We start from the raw sequence: 23,247 nt of genomic DNA, 5'->3' as shown, positions 1-23,247 counted from the left end.
GGTAACTCGAGTTGATAAGCTACCGGTCCAATGCGTTCGATGATCTTGAACGGGCCTACATATCTTGGGTTCAGTTTACCTCTTTTACCGAAACGTATTACACCTTTCCAAGGTGACACCTTTAGCATAACCATGTCACCGATCTGAAACTCTAATGGTTTCCTTCGGACATCGGCGTAGCTCTTTTGGCGACTACGGGCTGTTTTCAATCTCTCTTTGATTTGTACTATCTTTTCAGTAGTTTCATGTATGATCTCGGGACCAGTTAATTGTCGATCTCCTACTTCATTCCAACAGATAGGAGATCTACACTTCCTTCCGTACAATGCTTCGAATGGTGCAGCTTTAATGCTCGCATGATAACTATTATTATACGAGAATTCTGCTAATGGTAGATACTTATCCCATCCGTTTCCAAAATCGATCACACATGCCCTGAGCATGTCTTCAAGAGTCTGAATTGTTCTTTCACTCTGCCCGTCCGTTTGCGGATGATATGCGGTACTCATATCCAAACGAGTTCCTAGTACCTCCTGTAGTGATTGCCAGAACTTTGAGGTAAATCTACTATCACGATCAGATATAATGGAAATAGGTATTCCATGCCTTGAAACTATTTCCTTTATATATAATCGTAATAATTTCTCCATTCTATCTGTTTCCTTTATAGGCAAGAAATGTGCAGATTTGGTAAGACGATCAACAATTACCCAAATGGTGTCGTATCCCCAGGCAGTCTTTGGTAACTTCGTGATGAAATCCATGGTAATACCGTCCCATTTCCATTCTGGAATTTCTGGTTGTTGAAGTAACCCTGACGGCTTCTGGTGTTCTGCTTTGACTTTGGAACAAGTTAAACATTCCCCAACATATGTTGCAACGTATGTCTTCAAATTAGGCCACCAATAATGCGTCTTAAGATCTTGGTACATCTTTCCAACTCCAGGATGTATCGAATATCTTGTCTTATGTGCCTCGTTCAATATCAACTTCCTTAATCCACCCAACTTCGGTACCCAAATACGATTTGCAAAATATCGAATTCCATCTTCCCGCATAACGAGTTGCTTCTCATACTTCTTCATTATTTCATTTCCTATATTTTCTTTAGTAAGTGCTTCTCGTTGAACTTCTTTGATTTGTGAGTTGAGATTCATGCGAATTTTTATGTTCATCGCTCGTACTCGAATTGGTTCTCGTTCCTTTCTGCTTAATGCGTCAGCCACTACATTCGCTTTCCCGGGATGATAGCGAATCTCACAATCGTAGTCGTTTATCAGCTCGACCCACCTACGTTGCCTCATGTTCAGCTGTTTCTGATCGAAAATATGTTGAAGACTTTTATGATCAGTAAACACAGTGCATCTAACCCCATATAAGTAGTGTCTCCATATCTTTAACGCAAACACGACTGCTCCCAGTTCTAGATCATGCGTCGTATAATTCCGCTCGTGAATCTTCAATTGTCAAGATGCGTATGCAATAACTTTCTTTCGTTGCATAAGAACACAACCAAAACCTTGTCGCGAAGCGTCACAATATATTTCAAAATCATCGTTCCCTTCAGGTAACGATAAAATAGGCGCCGTAGTTAACTTCTTCTTCAGTAATTGAAATGCGTTCTCCTGCTCCGAGGTCCATTCGTATTTCTTCCCTTTTTGCGTTAATGCTGTCAACGGCTTAGCTATTCGGGAAAAATCTTGAATAAACCTTCTATAATAACCGGCTAAACCCAAAAATTGGCGTATCTGCGTTGGTGTCTTAGGAGTCTCCCATTTTTCAATGGCTTCAATTTTTGCTGGATCAACCTGAATTCCTTTGCTACTAACAACGTGGCCAAGAAATTGCACTTCTTTCAACCAGAAAGCACATTTAGAAAATTTAGCATATAGCTGTTCTTTTCTTAACAACTCTAATATCAACCTTACATGCTGCTCATGCTCTTGCTCACTCTTGGAATAGATAAGAATATCATCAATGAAAACGATAACAAACTTATCTAAATATGGACTACAAACTCGATTCATGAGGTCCATGAATACAGCTGGCGCATTCGTCAATCCAAACGGCATAACCAAAAATTCGTAATGACCGTAGCGTGTCCGAAAAGTAGTTTTCGGTATATCTTCTTCTTTGACACGTAATTGATGATAGCCCGATCTTAGATCAATTTTCGAGTACACACATGATCCTTGGAGTTGATCAAATAAGTCGTCAATTCTCGGTAGTGGATACCGATTCTTGATAGTTAACTTATTTAATTCACGATAATCTATACACATTCGGAAAGATCCGTCTTTCTTCTTGACGAATAAAATTGGAGCTCCCCACGGTGAAGTACTTGGTCGTATGAATCCACTATCCAGTAATTCTTTTAACTGACTCTGAAGTTCTTTTAACTCGGACGGTGCAAGTCTATATGGAGCACGGGCAACCGGTGCAGCTCCTGGTACAAGATCTATTTGAAATTCTACAGATCTAAATGGAGGTAATCCCGGCAACTCTTCCGGAAATACTTCAGGAAAATCTCTTGCCACAGGCACGTCATTGATGCACTTCTCTTTTTCTTTCTTTTCGACTTTATTAACATGTGCTAAGATAGCATAGCACCCTTTCTTCAAGCACTTTTGAGCTTTCAAATAACTAATGAGTTTTAGCTTTGAGTTACCCTTCTCTCCATAAATCATTACTGGCGTTTTATTCTTACGAGGAATGCGAATTGCCTTCTTGGCGCACACAACTTCGGCTCCTATTTTGGACATCCAGTCCATGCCGACTATTACATCAAAACTTCCTAATTCTACGGGTATCAAATCAATCTTAAATGTTTCTCCGGCTAAATTTATTTTACAATCACGGCAAATTTTATCGGCTTTAATTAGTTTACCATTAGCTAACTCAATCATGTACTTAGCATCTAGAGGTAATGATGAACAATTCAATTTAGCGTGAAAGTCTCTACACACGTAACTTCTATCAGCACCAGTATCAAATATAATAGATGCGGATAAGTTATTAATGGTAAACGTACCCGTAACAAGCTCCGGGTCTTCACACGCCTCTCTAGCATTAATAACAAATGCTCTCCCTCGTGCAGGTCCGATATTTTTCTCTGGATTCGGGCACTGGCTCTTATAGTGACCTTGTTTTCCACACCCATAACAAGTAATGGTAGCCAAAGCAGTTCTATTTGCATTGGTGGCAGGAGTCTTGGTACCATTTGTATTTATAACGAGAGCCCTACAATCTTCAGCAAGATGACCCTTTCGATTACATTTGTTGCATACCACATTACAGTAACCAGAGTGATTTTTGTGGCATCGGTTGCATAAAGGATTTTGTCCTTTATAACCAAAGCTTAAACCACTACCCGCACCTTGCGTGATTTCTTGTTTCTTAAAAGATTGTTGTTGGTTACCTCGATCATAATTTCCATTCCACTTTCTTTTGTTACCTGATACCTTCACATCAGTATTGGATACTTTCTTATCCATGATAACCTGATCCATTAGCTCATTTGCCATGGTTATAGCTTCATGAATTGTCTTAGGTTTCGATGCTGTAACGTTTGCCTTGACCTTTTTGGGCAAACCATCTTTGTACATTTCAATCTTCCGTTCTTCGGTTGGAACCAATTCAGGACATAGCAAAACTAATTCCATGAATCGCTGATTGTAGTTGGTGATTTCAGTACCAACAACCTTCAGACTTCGTAATTCATCTTCCAACTTCCTAACCTCGTTCCTTGGACAATATTCGTTGATTAACATTGTTTTGAATTCTTCCCATGGAGTATCATAAGCTACATCTCCTCCTACAGCCTTCACATAATTTTTCCACCACGTGAGTGCACTATCTTGTAAAGTGCATGATGCATACTTGGTCATGTCCTTTTCAACACAACCACTGATTTTAAACACAGTCTCCATCTTTTCTATCCATCGGGTTAAACCGATCGATCCTTCTGTTCCACTGAATGATGAGGGCTTGCAAGCTTGAAAAGTTTTGTAAGTGCACCCCACACGAGGATTTGGGTTAACTGCAGCACCTCTTGCAGCCTCGACCCATAACATTCTGTCGTTCACTCGTTGATTGATGAGTTCCTGGATTTCTTGTTCCGTTATTCGGTTCAATCGCGCCATATTCTTCTATAAGAATGAAAAGAAAATAATTATTCACATGGAATATTATAGATGTAGTGTATATTTACAGTACATTATAGCTTATTAATAATATGAACCAGGTATTATTATAAAAGCCTTTTCTTCTTATTAGCGTTTTATAATTATATCTAGGGTAGTACCTACCCGTTAATGTCCATACTTAATAGCTTAGTACAGAATCAATTACTACCATCTAAATAATACTTAACCATGGAAAATTATTGCATTTCACACTTCACTATTTTACATATGCTTATCTTACATCGAACATTAAGCAAACCACACTAATAATATTATACAAAACATTATATGATCCCATGGTTTAATACGGCAGCGCATCGTTTGGTCTATTTTCTAGGACGTTTAGGTTCAAAGAATCGCTTAACGCTTATCCTGGCTGTCTGCCTATATTTTGGCTGTGGGACTGAAGAACTGGATGCCGGGATATAACGAATAGGAATAGCGGGAATAGGGGTGGTAGTGTCTAGTGGAGTTGGTGCCACATCATCCTTATTAAACTCAGGATTTGAATTTTCTAATTCATTAGCCTTTCGTTTCTTTCCTAGTTCGAACTCGTCTTTTGTAATTTCCTGTATTTCTTCCTCGGGTTCACTTTCCTCCTCGGGTTCACTTTCCTCCTCGGGTTCACTTTCCTCCTCGGGTTCACTTTCCTCCTCGGGTTCACTTTCCGGGTTCTCTATAGTTGGTTCATCCGGAATTTGTGAGTCTTCCCCAAAGATATCATTTTCGTCATCGGATAGGTTAATGACTGGAACACCATCTGAAGATTCTGGTTCGGAGTCGCTGAATGTGATAACAAGTTTTGAGCCCGACATCTATCATACAACAACTAACCCATTAGTACTACATAATATTTACATATAAATTTTAACCAACAATGATAAGCAATGGTTTTTAAATCAGACCCGGTCAAAGTCCAGACTTACTAATGTATCCTAACGACTTATCGGTTAGACACACTAATGCAAACCTGGTTCGCTTAGACCACCGCTCTGATACCACATGTCATAACCCGTCCTTAACCATAAGAACGTGTTAAATAACGTATGATTTCATTGCGAGGTATTGACCTCTATATGTGACATTTTTAAAAGAAAAACTGCATATATTATACATTACAAACCATGATTCTTATTTTTGTTACAAGCTTTGGACAACATAAAAATGATTATCGTTTAGCGATAATCTTCGACTTACAAACTTTACATATAATGATAACAACACGGTTTCTAGCATATTTTACAACACAGATCCTCGGGTATGCAGTTTTATTTTTGACACAAATATGCGTACGCAAGATCCTGCTCAAATTCAACATTATGCAGCGGAAGCTTTAGTAATCTCCTGAGAATAGACATGTTTTAAAAGGTCAACATAAAGTTGGTGAGATATAGGTTTAGTGCCGGCAGCAATATATATATATATAGACCACAAGATTTCGTATATAAACAGTTTAATAAAAATATTCTAAGTGGTTGAGCACTTGGTAACCATACTTAACATTTAATCACGTCGCATATTCCCTTTAATATGAAATCTTACTACACCGTACCAAGTGTAGTCACAAAACGAAGTACTGTGCAACCGTTGAATACTGGTCGTCCAGTCCGGTTGGGGTTGTCAGGCCCGATAGATCTATCAACAGGATTCGCGTTTACAATACCGCTGTAAATATTAGTTACCAAGCTACAGGGAAGTATGCCAGTGGTACAACTCAACGTAGAATATATTTTTCAGTTACTTGTGTCCATAACGTAAAACATAAAATACATGTATTCTCATCCCGAAATATTTAGAGTTTAAAAGTGGGACTATATACTCACGTTCGTCTTGAAGATATATATATTTTTGACTTGGTCTTCCGGTTGATATCACGAACCTATCCATATATAATATATCAATACCTTTTCTTTTTAAACAAACGTCTCATATATATACTTGTTATACTTTTAATACTTTGAATAATTCCTTAGTCCGTAGTTAGCATTTCGTTGTTAGTAATTCAATTTTAATGGTTCATTTGTAGATGTTTAATATACCCGCAATGAAATAAATAAAACCCCCAACGAAATAAATAAAACCCCATCGTATATGTATTGGTCGAGATTAATCTTGACCCACGGTACCGGTGTTGTCAAATGACGTGTTGCGTACATAAAGTACCGGTGTTGTCAAATGACGTGTTGCGTACAAACATGGGATCTTATGATTAATCTTCTCGTATTGTTTATGGGTGATCCTGAACCATATAAAATTGAATTATAAGTACATATATATAAAATATCATGTTATCTTAGAAAGATGTGATTTTATTTAATTTTTCCCAATTAATCCCGAAGTTAAACAAGTCTTGGATAACCAATTTTGTTTCGGTCATAGTTTCTTCGTTACAAATCCGTTTTCGTTGATTCAACTTGCCATCTCCTTGGATCGAGTTCCTCTTTAAGACTATGAACTGAAAATACCTTGGTTTGTATTCAAAATCACACGGCATAGGTGAAACTTTAGTGAAACTTATGAAGTTAAACATTTTCCTTTATGTAAACAACCTTAAATGATTATTTTTCTAAAAATACTTATACTTTGAATTAAATCATGAAATTTTTATGTGTTATCATATTCATATTAAAAATCATTTTTCCAGAAGATAAACTTCCAATTCAAAGTTTAAGATGGTTTTTAATTATCCAACCCAAAACAGTCCCCGGTTGCACTCCGACGTCGTAAAAACAGTTTTTAAGGTGTTCTTTGAAAAACCAAGTTATACCTTGTTAAATTAGCATGTAATTAAGTTATATTACAGGTCTTGAAGTATTTTAAAAGTTAAGTTAGAAGGATCTATTTAGTTTGCAAACAAGTTTGAAAACTTTCAAACTATGTTCTTGTTGTTAAAATTTTATACCACAAAATAAGATAGCTATATATATATGAATCGAATAAGGTTATGAACATAGTTACTACCTCAAGTTCCTTGGACAAGGTTGCTGTAAAAGAGGAGTAAGAACCTAGAACTAAATGGGTGATGGAATTGGATGAAAGATTGGAAGTAAGTTTGTGTTCTTGGAAGGATTCTTGAAGTGTTTTTGTAAGGGTTTTCTTATGGTGATTAAGTGATGTTTTTGAAGCTAAATGATGGGGAAAATGCTTGGAGATGATCAAGTATGAAGTTAAGAGTATTTTGAGAGAGAAATGGGAGTGTAAGTATGAGAAAATGGGGTGAAGAAATGGTGTGCATGCATAAAAACGTTTTTAGGTTATAAAGGAAAAAAAAGATACCTAACTTTGTTTTCTTGCTAAATAATTCATGCTACTTGACAAATGGTTGGTTCCACATGTTTCTTAATCATTTAAGGCTGCTAAGGAGCAGATTTTTATTGGTATATACCAATAGTAAATACAGCTAGAAGCTGTGTATGATACGGGTACATATACCCTAGATATACGTGTAGAAATCTTTGAGAAAACGGAACGAGGATTCAAATATAGCTATATTTTGTAAATATACTTATATTGTTTTATGTATGTAAGCCCTTTAAAAGTGATAAAATACATATCTATACGATGCATGTATAAGTATTATAGGTTATAAGTATTTATGTCGAAGAACGTTACGTATAGTTATCGTTTTGAAAACTTAAGTTAGTAGTTTCAAAATATACTTATAACTCATTGTTATTAGTACCCAATGAGATGTTAAACATCCTTAGATCATGTTAAATATATATAAATACATATATATACATAAACGTATAATTATCGTATGTTATATAGTTCGTGATATCATCGGTCAAATTGGACGGTCAAACGTTGTGTAAAACTCTTTTCGAAGACATAAGTCTCAACAATTTGGATTGCTTGTCATGTTGGTAAGGTTTAATTTATGTAAATATTAATCTTATAAATATAGAATGATCAAAAAAGTGCGGGTCATTACACAAACCATTTTAGAACCCTCCCCGGACCCACCCCAAAAGAACTTACGCCTCAAACTCTCAAGAATTTTAATAACACTCGAAGGAGCACGAAAGATGGAGAAATAATATAGCGATAAACTATTGAGGACCGATTTGACTAACGTTAACCTTCCACCAAAAGAAACCGTTTTAGCCTTCCAATCCGAAAGTCTAGCTTTGAACTTCTCAACAACAGGGTTCCAATTTTCAATACGGTTCATATTACGACCAATGTGTAACCCTAAGTAAGTGAACGGGAAATCACCTACTTTACAACCTACCCGAAGGGCCATTCTATCAACCTCGTCTTTTGACACCCCCAACCCGAAAATAAGGCTCTTATGATAATTTATTTTAAGACCCGATACCCTTTCGAAACATCCAAGAAGCTTCATGAGGTTGCAAAAGTTTTGTCGACTCCACTCGCCCAAAAAAATGGTGTCGTCTGCATATTGGAGATTAGACAACAACACTTTATCCGAACCGATCTCAACACCCTTAAAGAGCCCACAATTTAACGCCTTTTTGGTGAGTAAGTTAAGACCTTCCGCAGCAATTATGAAAAGGAAAGGTGATAGCGGGTCTCCTTGCCTGGCCCCTCGTTCGAGCTTGAATTCCTCGGTAGGAGTGTGACGATCGCTCCAAATTCATATGGACGAACACATCATTCATCGATTTCATTGCGAGGTATTTGACCTCTATATGATACGTTTTGTAAACATTGCATTCTTTTGAAAAGGCACACCATAAATGAATATTTAAATCAAAGGTTTTCGACATCTGATGATATCTACATATAGACAATCACCGTAAATAATAGTTTACAATGGTACTTCCGTTGACAGTGCAGTCAAAATAAAATACATGGAGATGATTTGGTGAATGCAACGTTTCCTTCAAAAAATATGCCATGTAAGACTCCATGCACATAGCTTGTCTAACATATAAGCAAACAGCAGAAGACTTCTAGGGAACCTGAGAATAAACATGCTAACAAGTGTCAACACAAAGGTTGGTGATTTCATAGTTTTAATGTTTTGCATAATCTGTACATAAAGGTGGATCACAAGATTTCAGTTGTTTCATCCAGAAACGTTTATCATAATATTCTACAAGATTGAGAACCCTGGTAACTAAACTTAACGTATATATAATTTATACCCTTTGTATAATCATCTTAATAATACACGCAAACCAACGTGTACGCTTCTCAAATAGCATACGTCTGTTAAAAGGCTAGTGCTCTAGCTCGGACGGGGATATCAAGCCCTATGGATCCATATACTACTACTCGCGCCCGCCAGTTCTTATAACCGGCAGTTACTAGTTACCAAAGCTAAGGAATTTTCGGTTCAAACTCAGTATAGAATTTAGTATGTACTTGTGTCCATTGTTTTTAAAATAAAGTGCATGTATTCTCAGCCCAAAAATATATATTGCAAAATCATTTAAAAAGGGAGCAAATGAAACTCACCTTAGCAGCACATAAAGTTGTTCATCGTAATGTGACCGAAACTCGGAATATCAAATAATCGTTGATCTCAACCTAGAGAATATATGTTGGTCAATAAATGTCTATCAAGCTGTGATGACCCGAAAAATTCTGACCAAATTTAAACTTAATCTTGTATGATTAACGTTTTCGACACGATAAACAAAGTCTATGAAGTTAAATCTCAAAATTTTAAACTGTTCAATTAACCTTCGATTGTTCTCAACGAAACGCGAACAATTATATATAGATACATATACTATAACTAGAAAACGTAACAAAGTGTTGAGGATATGATACTGTGCATTAAACTTATTGGTTTGATTATCTGATTGATATATTTAACTACAGAGTTAAATGATTATGCCAAACGATTCAAGTAAAAGATATTTACTGAGTCTCTTAAGAATTATGATATTATTACGTGTCTCTGTTGAGAGCTCCACGTTGATTTGAGAAATTATTCATTTTTAACGGTATTCGGAATAAATGGTGAATTATTTGTTTAAATAACGTAATTTGGACACATACAATAATAAGGAATATTAACTGTTAAGAATTAATTATATGAATAACTTGCGATACATATTTTAAAACGTGTTTATAAATATTGAGAATAGATATTAACTTGGTTATGAAACGTTTGATAAATACTATTATATTAATAAATAACGAGACAATGATTTATAGAAGTAAATGACCAAAATACTCGAAAGTTTAAGATATACTTTGGGTGGTATAATTTAGGGATAATTTAAGGCTATATTTTGACAAAGGTACGTGTCCCAGAATGAAAATTACAAGTTTTCTCAGCGTTCGAAGGGACACTCGAAAAACCAAAACCGGGACATAAGTCGCGTAACAACGTACGACTTATCGGAACAAAAATTACAAGTTAACTATGCATGTGAATTTAAAATAATATATAATTAATTATATAAATTAAATATATTATATATATTATTAATTATTATGTCGAAAAACAAAAATACAAAAAAAATGTGAGCTGAATTTTGGGGCCATGCGATCGCACGGAAAATAGGCATAAAACCCATGCGATCGCATGGGGTCAGATTTCAGGAAAGGTCTATAAATTGAATTCGTTTTTGCTCAGTTTACACACACTTATTACTCCGTATTTATTTTATTTAAATTATTATTATTATTATTATTATTATTATTATTATTATTATTATTATTATTATTATTATTATTATTATTATTATTATTATTATTATTATTATTATTATTATTAAATTATTATTAATCTTAATATTTTTAGTAATATTATACATAAAATATTACGACGAGGTTATGAGCATGTCACTTTTAAAAATGAGTTTTACGAGCGGGATAGAGCTAAGGAAATTATGGGTTATTGCCAAGGAGGTTATGGGTAATGTTCGGGGATATATTTATGAATCAAACCTAGTGTTTATCATCTCCGTTACGTCTACGTAATTTCCTACAATATTGAATCTCAATATTAATACGTAAGTACTTATATTTTATCTATTATATATTAATAGTGTATCCATGTCTAGTACTCAAGTATATATATTTATACATGCTTGTATGCTAAATTTCGTCGTTAAACAGTTTATAATGAATCTTTATATAAGGCAAGTCTCATTTTATTAAACTATTGTCAAAATTGACTTTTTGAAACGACTTTGAATAACTTTTATATATCGATCTCGAGCATTAGGATTGTGATACACTATGACCTGACCTAGCTTGATAGACATTTATTGACCAACATATGTTCTCTAGGCTGAGATCTACAATTCTTTGATATACCGAGTTTCGGTCACATTACGATGAACAACTGTATGTGCTGCTAAGGTGAGTTTCATTTGCTCCCTTTTTAATTGCTTTTGCAATATATATTTTTGGGCTGAGAATACATGCACTTTATTTTAAACGCAATGGATACAAGTACATACTAAATTCTACACTGAGTTTGAACCGAAAATCCCTTAGCTTTGGTAACTAGTAACTGCCAGTTATAAGAACTGGTGGGCGCGAATAGTAGTATATGGATCCATAGGGCTTGATATCCCCGTCCGAGCTAGAGCACTAGCCTTTTAACGGACGTATGCTATTTGAGAAGCGTACACGTTGGTTTGCGTGTATTATTAAGATGATTATACAAAGGGTACAAATTATATATACGTTAAGTTTAGTTACCAGGGTGCTCAATTTCGTAGAATATTTTGATAAACGTTTCTGGATGAAATAACTGAAATCTTGTGATCCATCTTTATATACAGATTATGCGAAACATACAAACTATGAACTCACCAACCTTTGTGTTGAAACTTTTAAGCATGTTTATTCTCAGGTTCCCTAGAAGTCTTCCGCTGTTTGCTTATATGATAGACAAGCTATGTGCATGGAGTCTTATATGGCATATTTTTCAAGAAAACGTTGCATTCACCAATTCATCATCATGTACCTTATTTTGACTGCATTGTCAACGGAAGTACTATTGTAAACTATTATATACGGTGATTGTCTATATGTAGAAATCATCAAATGTCGAAAACCTTTGATTTAAATATTCATTTATGGTGTGCCTTTTCAAAAGAATGCAATGTTTACAAAATGTATCATATAGAGGTCAAATACCTCGCAATGAAATCAATGAATGACGTGTTCGTCCATATGGATTTGGAGCGATCGTCACAGTTGGTATCAGAGCGTTGGTCCTAGCGAACCAGGTCTTGCATGAATGTGTCTAACTGATAGTTGTTAAGATGCATTAGTAAGTCTGGACTTCGACCGTGTCTGCATGTTAAAAGTTTTGCTTATCATTTCTTGTCGAAAATTACATGCTTGTCATTCTTAAAGTCTAGACACGTTTTCCTGCATTTATTGCATAAATAGTGTATAGACAAAAATTCATATCTTAGCGTATCCGTTACTGTAAATTTTTCCTGATATCTTCCGAAAATTTCTCCGTGATTTATGGAATTTGGTATTATATATACATATGTAAATTATGTATTGAAGAATACCAAACTAAATTCTATAATCTAATTCACATCAAAAATCATCTCCCTAATTATACAAGTTGGATCCCGTATCTAGTTCAAACTCTGACAGCTATTCCGATATGGATATTCACCTGAATTCCGAAGACAGTGTAACCGGAATGGATCAACCAATTAGCCATCATCTATTCTGGATGAATTGGGGATGGGTTCGTAGCCTACTTAATTATTGGAGACAAGAAGAAGGCGATCCCTTTCACCCACCACATTGCCCTCTTGGCGAAGAACCTGAAGCACTTACCGGTGAACCTGTTCGAGACACCATTTTCTCTCTCATTTCTAGAGTATCTCGTCACGATAATATACTATCTCAAATTCTGGATCTTATTCATCCGCTCGTCCGAACCGCCAATCATCCCGGTGTAGTAGAAGAAGTCAACAAGCTTCGTGCTCGGGTAGTAGCTTTGGAGAATATGGTGCAAAGGTTACAAACATCAGCAGCATCACCAGCATCAACAGTACCACCGACAACAACACCAACAGTACCATTACCACCACCAACAACATCCGTATCGCAAACCTCAACTTCACAATCTGTTCCACGAGCATCAACATCATACGCACCGTAGTTACCAAGAAATACCAGCAACAATAACCGATGAAGTATTAACTCATTTCCCCTGAAGAAATTTTATGTATATTTAATATATATGAATTTTGAAATCAAAATAAATATTTTCGTACTAAGCTATTACTTGTGAATCTTAACTGGTAGGTACTACTCGGTTAGTTCATATTACTAATATGCAATGATGTACATCCTTCGTTAACGGCTTAATCATCGATAACTACAATCTCTGTTTCAATTCAATGAATTTCATTTCATAATAAACCAAGTGTATTATTCAATAACATGGTTGATTTTACACTTTCATCTTCGATGCACTCGAAACTTTCTAGAAAACATCATTTGGACCTTGCGAAGTTTGCAAGAATTCCACAAATATCAACACCCTTCACCAAGGAATATCAATAAGAATAAATAATGAAGTATTGATTTCATTAGTGAAATACTCCGCGAAGATTATGTAATCTCTAATGTTTTAGAGATTATTCATTTCTAATTCAAGTTAAAAATAAAATGAGCTTAATATGATATTAACTCATTAAATCTGTATTACATCTGAAGAAATATACATACATATATTTTCATAAAGACTGCAATGAAAATTCTTTTGTACAAAATATTAATTGTGAAATCTTTAACGGGTAGGTAATACTCGGGAATATATAAGTTCACAATTAATATGTTACACTGTACATTCTTCAACTTTGATTCAAAAATTATTAACTATGCTCACAGCGATATACAATCGTTTCCATACAAATTCAATTACATATTCTGATATTGACAGAGTAGAATCCAAGTCAAGATTTAACAAGTGACATCATTCTTAGATCTCTACATCTTTAAAAGCTATACTTTGACTTCAAAACGGTGAAAGATCCTTTAGCATTGTTATTACTGAAAATAATCTTGCAATTTCTTTTCAAAGTATCCAGTTTTATCACACTTCCAACCAGTCAACTTCAACTTTTCAGATTAAGCCTTATTGTAACCTTGATATATACGTTTTATTACTGGGGAACCTTTCATGTTCCGCCACATTAGCAGTAAATTTACCAAACAACTTTATTAATCCTTGACCTTTCAAAAAATTCTTATACTCATTGAAACCCTATCATGTACTCATCCACATCTTGTAACAATAATTTCCATACCAACCACCGGGAATTAGCAATCAGTATTTTGAATCTCGCAGCATTTTCTACGACAACAGTTATATATATATATAATATCTATCTTCTAGACTTACATACTTCGAATGTGAAGTTTCTGAAAAACACCCCAAACTACGAAACTAGTTCTACGAATTTTGGAAAAATGCTGATGAAGCAGCAAAAACTATAAACGACTTTAACAGTCGAAAGTTTGATGATAAAGAGTAGCGTGTTGGAAAAGCACAGAAAAAGAGAAGGTTTGAAACTAGAAAACGGGTTGAGCAAAGTATGAAGGAAGCTGTAGACAAATCACAAGGACGAAATCTACCTTCAAAGAATCCAAATGATTCAGTGTCTGCTGAAACCATTAGTAAGAATCTTACTTCTTATTCTAAACCTTCACAGACAGATTTTCCGCATCATCCTCTGATATTAGAAATTCTAAGATATCATTGTATCTTCCATTATAAATATCCTCCATATTTCTGAAGATATTTTCATAACTATTCTTATCTGAAATCATTTATCTCTTCACGCTATCTGTGTTACATCATAAAAGAAACTATTTTAGTTTCTAATTTCTGAAAATTTCGAAAAATGGATGTTTTTGAAGTAGTGTTGGGAATTGAAGCATGAGTTAGTATAATATAATGACACTTGATCAACGTGATTATATTACAGTAAGTCATGTTGAGTTTCTAATGGAACGTGATAAAGGTTCACAGATCATACCCTCATCATGAACCATGTTACATAACTCTTTCATTCCTTTCTACTTTGTATATTATGATCATTCGAAACTCCATACCTACGAATTCTGGACCATTATTCGCTTGACTTGAAGTCGGGAAGAGAAAACGAAAACATGAAGCTTCGATATATAAAGGAGAATATAGGCCCGATAACAACCCCAAAATTTACAAACCGTGTATATCAATACGTATTGCAACGTAAAGACACGGGAAAATTAATAACACTATAACCCTGATGTGCGAAATCGTGTCTATAATTTATCTTATGGAAAATACCGGTTTTAAAGATTGCTACACATTAACGGGCAGTGTACCCGATCGTGTAGTAGTATAGATAATGGTAAAATCCGTGTATCGTTCCAAGGACAGTATATCAGTCAAACTAGAAGTAGCAACTATATTATGATTAACTAAGTTAATTAAAGTAAAAAGTACAAGTTTTATGTTTTGTGGCTGTTTTAACGATTTAGCCAAATCAAAGAAGGTTAAATGTAAAAACAATATTTTTAGTCTTTTGATTTATAAGATGCAAATAAATGCAAATAAAGCAATAAAGATAGTTTTGAATTAAATCAAAGAGATGAAATGTTCATCTAGATATTTTACCCTCGGTATTGGATGTAAATTAGATATTAAGCCCTGATTGAATAATTATGTGTGTAGTTATCTAATAGGTTTTACTAAGAGTTCTCTCGGATAAACACTCAAATACAATAACAAGCTCAAGGGTTCCCTTTTCACTATAGTTCTTGTATTTGTAATTAAATAACTATAAGCATGCTAATCACCTAAATCGACTCGCCAAGAGTTCTCTTTAGCAAGTACTCAAACTAGAATTACTAAGCGAGGGTTCCCTATAACTTAGACCTTTTCGTTTGTGACTAGTTGATCAACAAGATTAAAGACTTGAATAACAATTGCCTTTGCGTTCGCTCTACACAATTCATTCCTATTTTGTCTAACCGTTTTAATCTAGTTTACCCCCTTGGTCCGGTTTAGCAAACAATCAATCTAAGACAAGTTGATTGTAAATCAATATGATACATTAACAAGAGTTCTCTTTATCAACAACATATCAATTAACTAGATACAAATGGTTCTAACAACAATAAGCATGGTTCTCTATTCAAGCTTCAATCTAACACACATAATACATTCAATCAATAAGATTACATCCAATACCTTGGTTATTAATCTAGACAAACATTAATGAAACTAGCCAATAATCATTGTAACAGACAACAATTCACTCAAATTATAAACTGAAATCATTTCTGAGAACAAGTATATAACCTACAAGAACAAGAGTTCTTGGATGAAGAAGATGTTGATGGATGATGCTTTGATCTTTGGCCTCTTCAAAGAGGATGGAATTCTCCAAGATGCTCCTGAAAATCGTCTCTAAACTTCTCTGTACGTAACTCTAATGAAACAGTCCCAAAAACTGACATTTTAAGGTGGAGAAATTAGGTAAAAAGCAGAAAGTTCGGTCACACCTACTTTGGGACGGCGTCCTAAAAGGCAGGACGGCGTCCCAGTTTATAGACCAAGACGGCGTCTTCCTTTGTGGGACGGCGTCTCCATATGAAGACCAGGACGGCGTCTTCCTTTGTGGGACGGCGTCCTGGATGTATTTTGGGCACTGTTTCGTTTTATTTTTAATATTAGTTCATTTGGACGAACTTTTATATAACGGAAGCCTTGTTTTATCATTTTAGAGTGCTATCTTGATACTAACTCGTATCGGGATCAACCGATGTCATAAATCATCGAAATTCTTTGCAAACTACTCTTCCGATACAAATTCGCGCATCTTGACATATCCCTTGTAGATCATCTTCATTATCTTCGAATATAGAGCATTTTTAGTGATATTGCGATAGATATATATGATGTAATTGAGCAATATCAAAACACCCCACACTTAAACCTTGCTTGTCCTCAAGCAATTCTTTCGTTACAAAGTAGAACACTATCAATCATAATCACACAATATAGATTACAAACATTACATGAATTACTCGAAACACACGAAACACACACGTTGATATGAAAACACAATTCACACTATATGAAACGCACGCTTTAAGTAACACACTCACGCTATATACACTATGGAAACACATGCTTTAAGTATAGTATACTTTTATTGAAATCACACGCACGCTTTATACACAATGGAAACACACACACACATTTTTGGGAGATTAGAGCCAAGTATCCGAAAAATTTGATCCTAGGGAAATCAGGACCTTGATGAAAACGTTTTATGGTTTTGAAAATATCATACTAGTTTTTAAATACTAGACACGTTTTCCGATTTTGTCGAATTTTTAAATTTTTGAAAAATGAGTGCGGGTTTCCCGCTATTGGTCAAGCCAATCCCTCCCACGGTACCTAACATTACAAGATGTCGGTAGAAAATAATGTGCTTAGGAGGATACACATCACATCCGGATATCATTGACAATTATGAGGTAATCATCTAATCCGTTAAGTCAATCATAAAGATTGAATTTTATCAGGCTTAAAAGCTGATATATTACCTTTCCGGAGGTTATCCACTGGGAATCTGATCAATCACTGATAATTTGTGTATCATGGTGCGCTTCCCATTTGGCTAGCAAATCTTCCTCATTGAGATAAGCTTTGACTACCAGTTTCCCTGTTTGATGTTGAGGCCTGGTAGATTTCCAGTCGATTTTAGCAATGACTTTTCAAGACTTTTCGTCACCCTACAACTGGTCTGGACTACAACTTCTGAAATAAATCAGCAAGTGTGTCGTTCGGGAGACTTGACTCCCTTTAGGATGGAATAGATACATCCTATTGGTCATAAGAGGTGGTCGGACGCAACATTGTCCTTGTTAGGAGAAACAATGAGGATCGTCCTTAAGGTTTTCGATCTGGCGCGAGATCCGGTTTCCGACCACGCTATACAATCACCGCTCTCTCACGGTTTACACTCGTTTTGGTACAAGTGACCTACTCGTTAGCTTACTAAACTAGTAGGATTTTCATTCAAATAATTGAATGATGGAGCAACTTCAAAGACTATTAATAATTTAAAATGCAAAACAACATTTGTTTTCTAATTTTTAAGACCATAATGTGTATAAAATGTTTTTCGGGCTTTTAATCGTTTTTAAGGCTGCTTGAAAATTTTAAAAATTTTTTATATAAGCTTATAATCAATTAAATTTATAAAATATCTTTAAAAATTTATATTTATGATGGAAATTCGGTTGTTAAACCTGATCTTAATCCGTCTATAAATTTTAAAATCAATTTTATAAAATTTAACCTTTTATAAGTTATTTTGCCTTTAACGCCTTATTTTTAGTAAAACGAGTTCCCGATAAATTTCTACTCCCCACCCCACACTTGAGATCATGCAAGGCCCTCATTGCATGAAATCAGAAAAAGGTTTAAATTTAGAGGGCAAAGTGATAGGGTGATTGTAGAAATTTCCAATTTTTAACCTGTAAATCGTGGAACAAGTAGACGGATGCCGCTGAACTTACTGCCAGCATAAGAACATCGTCTAGTCCGCGATTATCATCATACACACATCATAATATCAAATGTCGCTGAACTTAATGCTAGTCTTGGAAGTTCAATCATGCTGCAAAAAAATAAACAAACCACACAAAGCATATAAAAATAACGGTGTTTATTCAACCACATCCGTTTAATCAAACCACACATTAGTATAATTATTACAAACCATAAATGTATCCAAATACATCACACAAATAAAAAGTCTCAAACAAGGTACAAAAAGATCAAATAGGCACGCAGGCCTAGTTACCGTATGGCCATGAATAATTACCCGAACCATCGCGGTACGGGTGCCCATGTGGATACTCTCTCTCAAATCTTTCCCGAGCTTCCTGCATCGCAGCTGAGGAGTTATAAATCGGATGAGGTGGAGGTGGGTGTTCCGGATCCGTGTAATACTGTGGCGTCAGACGTGTGGTACCGTAGTACTGTTCAGGGTTAGAATAAAATAGCTCAGAGTTATGGTTATTCCAATCAATACCATAACTGTTCCACCCCTGATCGTGTACTTGAGCGATCTGTCATCGCTCCATTCTTTCCTGACTATCCCACATTTGTTGGTTGTGCGTCCTTTGTTCATTCGGGCTCAATCGCATGTTGTTGACACTACCAACTAAACTATCCCAATTCGCTTGGGACGGTTGCCACGGAACCTGCAAATTAACATTAGTTTGGGCCTCCATTTCAGCCTCCTCTTCCTGCTCCTGTTGAACACCACTACCACTCGCGCCACCTGCACCGGCTGCCACAAAGGGGACCAAATGCCCATTTGCGTCTTTCATAAGGATTTCGGCATTAATATAAAAAACCTTTTTCAAAGGTTTCATTATACTCGGTAATTCCTGTAATCTGTCGAAATCAATGTTAAAGTGTCGGGCAAATCGGGTTATGTAGTGCCCCCCCCAAAAGTGGCTTCCGTACCCGCGTCTCGGTAGCAATGGAAAGAAAATAGTTACCGATTAACCCAGGAATATCGGTATAGGCCCCCCGCTTGATCTGATCCATAATCCACAAATCTAAGGTTTTCACCTTCTCATTACCCTCTATCCTTGCATTAAAAGTACATGCAATGAGTCGGTGAAGCAGCTTATCATCTCGGGCTGCGATTTCATTGTACCGGTGTTTGCTCGATCGAAAATGGGCCGGCGCAATATTTGGCTTACAGATTCGGCGCCAATAAGAGGTATCGTCAAACTGATGTCGGCCAACGTAATCCGAAGCCCTCAAGTACTCACCTAACTGTGTGTCGGTGAGTTCCTCAAAAATACCCAAAATTCTACACACTTGAAAACTGCTCAAACCCCTGTCTTGGCCTCCAAGACGAAACCGTAGAAACTCAGCGGATAAATAATCGGCTACATTGCTAAACCGCATTGTAGAGTAGAATTCTTTAAGAAGCACCGGGTAGATTGGTTCATTGATGCTAAAAAGATGTTCCCAGGCGTGGGCTACTACTCTATTGTATGGAATGGCGAGTAGATTAGTAACATGTCGGCGCATGCCCGCCTCCTCTAATGGCCCCCAAATGAAATACCAAGTAGCATTAATGGGCCTGCGGTTTATTCTTTCAAAGGTTTCGGTGTAGTCATCGTCATTCTGTACCTGATTTAACCAAACCCTAGGATCATTGAGATCCTCCCCTTCTTCTTCTCCCGAAGAAGATGATGAATGAGGTTGTTCTTGTGGTGGTGGTGGTTGTCTTGGTGGAGCTAAACCTGATGGTCTTCCCCTTTTAGGTGCCGGTCCTCCCCTGCTTGTTTGTCCCTGCAAAACATTAAACACAAAACCAAAAGAACATAGAAACCGTTGTGTGAATGTTAGCCAAAATATAACCGAATAGCAGGAGAGATCAATCACTCAATTCCTAGTTCAAAAGTAGTATGATTCATTTTCACAAAAGTGCACGTTCACAAGTTTATACCAGAGTCAACCAAAGTCAACTTGAATTCATTAACACATTTTCAAAAATGAAAATCATAACATCACAATGTAACACAAACATAGGACTTAAAAGATTAAAGTATGTTGTGTCATAGGTCATAGCATTTAACTTTGTATTCTAAACATATTCAACACAAATCATAATACAATTTTTTACAATTTTTAGCTCAAATGACCTTACAACAACATACATTATGGCATTTCATTCTATTAAATTGATTCAACAGGCCCATACATGTGAAAAACAAGCATACATACTTCAAAAGTTCATTACAAATCAATAATATGCTTAGAATTTTGCTATCATTCAAAATTGACCCGGCCAAATTGTCATCAATATCACCAACACAATCATATACTTCACAATAATCATAAACATCAAACATAAACCCAACATCATGAATTGAACATCTCAAATTCGGATTTAAATTTTACAAACCCTAGCATCATGAACAAACCCTAAAGAACATGTAATCTTTGCAAAATAAACACATTAGGGCAATTAAAACAATCTAAGGCATGTTAATCTTCACAATAATCAAGCAAATCAAACACCCCACACTAATCTTTAACCAATTGATATATATAAACATACAATGTAAGTAATTGATAAAGAAAAGTGAAGAAATGTAGAATTCATACCCAGAAGTTCATGATTAGAGGCTTGAAATTGAAGAGGAAATCACGAATTTGATGTAGAAATTTAGGGTTCTTGAGAGTGGTTCGGTTTTTGGGCAGAGAGAAATAGATAGAATGTGTTTTGGGGATAGGAAATAAGAGGCTAAGGTATAAAACGCGTAATTTTTTTCTGGATCAGGGGTGCTAGACGGCGTCTAGAATATGGAGACGGCGTCTTGCTTTTCAAACTGGGACGGCGTCTAGACTATGGAGACGGCGTCTCGATGTGTAAACTGGGACGGCGTCTTGGATATTTGGGACGGCGTCCCGTATAACTAAAACCCACTGATCAGTTTTTCTGAGTCGTTCGCGTTTCGGGGTCATACGGTAATCGTTTTGTACCAAACAAAAATTTATAATACACACAAAACAAACCTAATTACAATGGTGAACCATTTTTTACGAGTCGTTCACCCAACTCGTCCCCGTTTTGATTTAAGCGTTTTTGTTGAAGTTGAGGCTAACCTCATCCTCAATTTCCAGGGGACCATCAACGTAGTGTTTGACCCGGTGGCCATTCACTTTAAAAGTATCGCCTTTCCAGTTCACTATTTCAATTGTACCATAAGGGTACACTCTTTTAACCACATATGGTCCCGTCCATCGGGACTTTAGCTTTCCTGGCGATAACTTAAAACGAGAGTTATAAACAAGGACACGGTCTCCTTCCATGAATTCTTTCGGGTGTTTCAACCGTTTGTCGTGCCATTGTTTCGTCTTTTCCTTTTAATTAGAGAGTTGTCATAGGCTTCAAGCCTCAACTCGTCTAATTCATTCAATTGGGTCAAACGTAACCGACCCGCTTCTTTGTAATCCAAGTTGCATGCCCTTAATGCCCAATGAGCTTTATGTTCAATCTCCAACGGGAGATGGCATGCTTTTCCGTATACCATACGGAAAGGAGTAGTTCCAATCGGTGTTTTGTAGGCCGTGCGAAATGCCCACAATGCATCATATAACTTGTTGGACCACTCTTTTGGATTAGCACCAACGGTCTTTTCTAGTATGCGTTTTAACGACCTGTTGGTGTTCTCTACTTGCCCACTCGTCTGAGGATGATAGGATGTCGAAATTTTATGGATTACTCCATATCTTTTCAACACCTTTTCCATTTGCTTATTGCAAAAGTGGGTGCCTCGGTCACTTATTAGAGCTTTAGGCGTGCCAAATCTAGAGAAAAGCTCCATCAAAAAATTTACTACTACTCGGCCATCATTTGTTGGTAGAGGCTTTGCCTCCGCCCATTTAGACACATAATCGATGGCGACAAGTATGTAGAGATAAGAGTGAGATTTTGGAAAGGGGCCCATAAAGTCAATTCCCCAAACATCGAACACCTCGCATACTTGGATGCTTTGTTGAGGCATTTCATCCCGTTTGGTTATTTGACCCGCCCGTTGGCACGCGTCACAAGCCTTGCAAACAGAGTAGGCATCTTTGAATATAGTAGGCCAATAGAAACCGGCCTCATAAACTTTCCTCCCCGTAATTTGGGGACCAAAGTGACCACCTGTGGGACCACGGTGACAGTCAAGTAGAATTTCGGTGCATTCCTTCCCTGAAACACACCTGCGGATAATTCCATCCGCACATCGCCTGAATAAATAAGGGTCTTCCCAAAAATAATACTTTAGGTCACTAAAGAATTTCTTCCTTTTCTGATGTGACCAACCTGTTTCTAGGTACCCTCCAACAATGTAATTGGCGAAGTCAACAAACCACGGATCCTCCACCTTCTCTACCCTCATTAGGAATTCTCCGGGAAAATCATCTGTAATACTCGATTCATGGAGTACTTCAAGATTGGGATTTTCGAGTCTAGAAAGATGGTCCGCTGCAAGATTTTCTGCACCTTTCTTGTCCTTAATCTCGATATCAAATTCTTGCAAAAGCAAGACCCACCTTAAC

This window comes from Rutidosis leptorrhynchoides, chromosome 5 (assembly GCF_046630445.1).
Source record: "Rutidosis leptorrhynchoides isolate AG116_Rl617_1_P2 chromosome 5, CSIRO_AGI_Rlap_v1, whole genome shotgun sequence".
Lineage (NCBI taxonomy): Eukaryota > Viridiplantae > Streptophyta > Magnoliopsida > Asterales > Asteraceae > Rutidosis > Rutidosis leptorrhynchoides.
Note: the sequence above shows the minus strand (reverse complement) of the source record.